Source organism: Emys orbicularis, chromosome 4 (genome assembly GCF_028017835.1).
Source record: "Emys orbicularis isolate rEmyOrb1 chromosome 4, rEmyOrb1.hap1, whole genome shotgun sequence".
Lineage (NCBI taxonomy): Eukaryota > Metazoa > Chordata > Testudines > Emydidae > Emys > Emys orbicularis.
In genome coordinates, this window is record NC_088686.1 from 74,603,415 (window position 1) to 74,608,361 (window position 4,947).

A 4,947-nucleotide genomic window follows, 5' to 3' on the forward strand; every position below is an offset into this window, starting at 1 on the left:
GGCCTCTCAGCCCCGCCTCCCAGCACCAGCCACGTCGGCCCCATCCCCCTCGGAACCAGAGTCACTGTCCCCCGCCCGGACAGAGCTCCGCGCGCACACGTCCGGCCTCCCAGCAAGGAGGGGCGCTAGGACAACGGACGCTTCCTGTCACGTCGCCATTGGGGGACAACAGAGGCAGCACACTTCCTTCCTACTGCACTCCCCCATTGGGCGACAGGCACTCATGATTGAACTTCCGGTCACACGTTCTGGGGCAGATCGCGCCGGCGCAGCACTATTTCGGTAGGGCAAAAACTCGCGCAGGCGCAGAACGTTCTTACACAACTGAGGCTACATTGTTGGGAGCTGGAGAGAATCACACAGGGCCGCCGGGGGGGGGGGGGCAAGTGGGGCAATTTGCCCCAGCCCCCCACGAGAGTTTTTCGGGGCTCCTGGAGCGGGGTCCTTCACTCGCTCCGGGGGCCCCGGAAAACTCTTGTGGGGCCCGGGCCCCCGGGGCTTCTTCCGCTCCGGGTCTTCGGCGGCGGGGGGTCCTTCTGTCCCGGGACCCGCCGCCGAAATGTCGCACTGGAGATAGGAGGTCAGCTGCACCAAGTGCCTGGGGGGTGGAGGGGAGGGGGTGCAAAAGGCTAAAACCATGAGGGAGTGCAGGGGTTAGGGGAGAAGGGGGATGCAGGCAGGGAGTGCAGGAGTTAGGGGATAAGGTGGCGCAGGTGGGGAGTGGACTGATTACCTGCATGTCCTCAAGTGAGTTTAAAAGCAGCAAGGATTGATGGCTTGGTTGTGAAAGCACCAGAGTCTGCAGATTTGCATGTAAAATTTTTATCAGCACGGGGCTATTTGTTTGTCTCAGATATAAAGGAAAGTGCTGCTGAAAGACACCACAGTTAAAAGGTTCTTTCTTTCCTCAGGTGCACGGCTGCGGCGAATTAACTTGTTAAGCACACCCAGGCTAACAGAAATCTAGTGCAACAGATGTAATACGTAAGGAGTATGTGCAACAAGCATGGCTTGTTCTCTCTGTCAGCCTCTTCCCGTCCTCCTCCCCCTGAGGCCATCCCCATTGGCATCTTTATTGTGCTTCTGATTTAGACTGATTTTATAAGCTCCTCATAGCAGCGCTCCTGTCTTTTTTTATCTGCCTATAAATACTCAGCACTTACATCACACCTTTCACTGAAAGATCTCAAAGCACTTTACAAACATACGTATGTGTCATTACAGATGAGGGAACCAAGGCACAGATTATAAACCCAAGATTACATGGTGGGTCAGTGGCAGAGCCAGGAACCAAGCTCACCATGCCTGATTCCCAGGCAATGCCCAAGCTATTCATCCACACTGCCTACTCCTCCAGCACCTATGCATCTTTATAAACAAGTCTGCACTAGGGCGATGTCCCTCGTACCCCAGTCCCCTCTCCACTCGCATTGGACAATTGTGGATTCATTGTAAATCACAGACTCTGGAGACTAAAAAGACCAGTTAAAGTGGACCATCCAGTATTTCTCCCTGCCAACACAGGATTGTGCCCACCTGTGCATTTAAAACTCTCCTGGAGTTTTACATGTGCCAAGCAATAAGGTGTCCACTGCTTGCCTCAGGAGATCTCGCTGGGGACATAAAGAGCTATGGTAAATTGTTCTGCAGCATTGATCCAAAGCATTACAGCTTATGATAACACTTAGCTGTTAGATTGCATTTTTTAGTTCTCAAAGGGTAGGTGCCCAAGCTGTCTGATTCCAGGTGGTGAGTTCCTGTCTGGGGATTTTTAAACGGACATAGGTGCCTCAAGACAGCTTGGATGTAGGTGCCTATCTCTGAGAAAGGGGCAGGGCTTAACACATGCCTGTTGTTGGTCTCCCCCATTGCCTTGCTTACGGAGGGAGCACCAGAGCTGGCTTTTGTAGATGGGATTCTTAGGCACTATACATTGTACAGGGAGCTTTGGTGCCTAACTCAGCTTTGTGGATCACAGTGTGTTCTTGTGATTTTCTAGATGCTGTGACACTCAGCATTGCAACAACTAAGTCCTGTCGTGGATCCCTCCCAAAGTACTTTACAAAAAGGGAGTAGCATCATTATCTCCATTTTATAGATGGAGAAACTGACCAGGCAGAGCGACTTGCTGCAGTGATTAGGACTGGGAGGCAGATCTGATTCCCAGATTTGTGTCCAGCCCAGAAGACCCTACTTGCTATCAGTGCTCTTGCTGTGCTTTGCACCATTACTGCAGAATTCCGCTGTGGGAAATGCCAGGTATTAATTATTACTATTATTTGGGCGTCACTGTTTCCACTCACACTTCCTATCACGCAGCCCTGCGCCTTTGCTGATGGAGAATCATGTCTTGCTCTTTTGACACTTAGACTCTGTTCATTTGCATTGGGACATGGTTTTATCATTTCATTGGAAAAACAAAACAGTCCAAAGCCATTTCTTTTTGTTTTCCTTCCCCCCCAGCTCTTCTCCTCCTCTTGACCTGCAGGTAAAATAATGGTGGCTTAGACCGGTGCAGGGGGGAGGGGGTGTTAAAATATGTACTTCAGACAACTGAATGAGGAAAATAACAGAGCCTGGGAAAGAGGAACATACTTACTTTATCTGAGACATGTTTTTAAAAGGGCTGAGTGTGTGGTGAGAGCTGGCCTAGCCATGGCCTGCTGTAGAGAATCCTCTTTCATTTCAATTCCCCAGGATGAAAAGGTGATGCTGGCTAATTTGAACCTAGTCATTAGGACCCCCTTTCAATTCAATTAAGCTCTGTTCTCTTCCTCAGCCTGTGGGCCTTGGTCTGTTGTTATTAATCAGGAGACAGGGAAATTGCTTTCACCGGAAAACTTGCACATTCTTTGCTGGAAGCAAAACACTGATCTGATTTTGCCTGATGGAAGACGTTTTTATGCTTGCTGGACATGAGTGGTGGGAATGCTTCACCTCCGAGAAGACAGCAGTTTAGCACAGCTCCTGTGGGCTAGAGTGGGACAGGCAGATTACTGACAGAGTAGGAGAGGCCCAGCTGGAGTCCAGCTACAGTGGTGGATCCCAGTTCACTGGGACGTGTTAGCAGGCAGGATGGATTCTCACTCTGGAAGCCACACATGGGCATGGATTTTAGTGGTGGAGAAGATTTAGCTCCAGAGAGGCATATTTGAAATGTTCATAAAATAGATACTACAGCACTGGTCCCAAATGCTGTAGTGACTACACTATAAACTCTGGCCTTAGAGATCATGATTGCAGAGCACTGCCTTATTGCTTTCTGTAAAGGCTCCTAACTCGTGATGTCTGGTTTATGGGGGAACTTCCCTTTTTTTCCCATGTACACATTCTGGAGAGATGAATTACTCTAGTTTGCACTCTTATACCTCCCATCATCCCTCTGTAAGTATCATTATCTCTCTTTTATATAAGGGAAAACGGAGGCACCAAAACATATGATCTGCCCAAGATACAAAGGAGGCAAGTGGGAGAGTTGCAGGGCCATAACCAGGGTGGGGTGAGCAGGGAAACCGCCCAGGGCACAAAGCCGTGGGGGCGGAAAATGATGGAAAGAAAGGTAGGGGCACAAATATGTTTGCTCGCCCTCAGCACTAAAATGCCTAGTTATGTCTCTGGATATATACAAACCCATGTATACAAGTTTTATGCAGATGGTTCTTTTAAAATTTATTATCTTAATGTATTCAGGAAAGTGGGGCCAGGAAAGATCTTTACAAATTTCAGTTACATCGACACCAGCGGGGTGCTTTTTGGCTTGCATCTATCCCTGTGGAAACAGAGCAGAAATGGTGGAGGCACCTGGACAATGGAAGAGGGAGTAGCATATATTTTAAAAATGTAACTTAATAAAACATGCGCTTTTCACATTTTGCTTGTGTGTCTTGTCTATATCAACTGTAACCTCTGGGGGCTGGGACTGTCTTTTAGGCATATGTATAGCACCTAGCACTTCGAGGCCCTGATTCCGAGCAGGGTCTCTCGGCATGCTACTACTGTGCAAATAAATCATAACTACAGCCATTCTCGGCGTTCATCATCCAAAGGTCTCGCAAGGATTTGAGTGAGTTTTAAAGATGACTGACTGAGGAGGAGGGGATATCTTGGGGAATCTTAACAGAAGCTTTTGAAAATCCCAGCACATTTTTACCACTGAGACACCTTTATCTACTTCATTAGCTTAACCCTTCCTCCTTAGTAGTGGTCTGATTTTCAGAGGTGAAGAGCACCTCCAACTCCCACCAAAGGCTCTGGGAGCTGCAGGTGCTCACCACCTCTGGAAATTAGGCCTCAAGAGGACAGAGATTTTCCCTCATACAAGCTCAGCTAGTTTGAAGTTACCGGGATAGAGCTGCCCAAATGTACTAATTTATCTTTCAATATAGTCTGTATAACTTCCCCTGGGATACACCCTACCCCTGCAATTTTCAGGAAAACGTTAAGGATATAGTCAGTCCTGACTGGCACCTCCACTGTCTCACTCCTATTCCCTTTATGCCTATCTCATCGATTTCCTGCCTGTGAGCGTAACCAATCCTGGGAACTGGGGAAAGTCAACTATCAGCAATGTGTGTAATTTAGTTACTATTTATATGTTTATACTATGCACCTCACTCTGTGAGTGCCTTGCAAATTTATACTTTTGTTTTACAAGTATAATATCTGTCTCCTACTCACACACATAGGATTGATTTATGTGAGAAACCCAACCCAAATAAGAGGGGTTTGCATTTCGTTCTGAAGTAAGATTAATAGTTATTCAGTGTTCCAAAGGCTTGGCCCAGCTTCCCCCACATGAGTCCCATTCTAATGGGTAACAGTTCCATTGTTCCAGTAGAATGGAGCTGTGATAGGTAGTCATGGTTGCTGACAGGGAGGCAGTTCCTCAGGTATCCTGGGCCAGATATATGGAGGGCTTGGAATATCAGGAACAAGGGTGAAATCCTG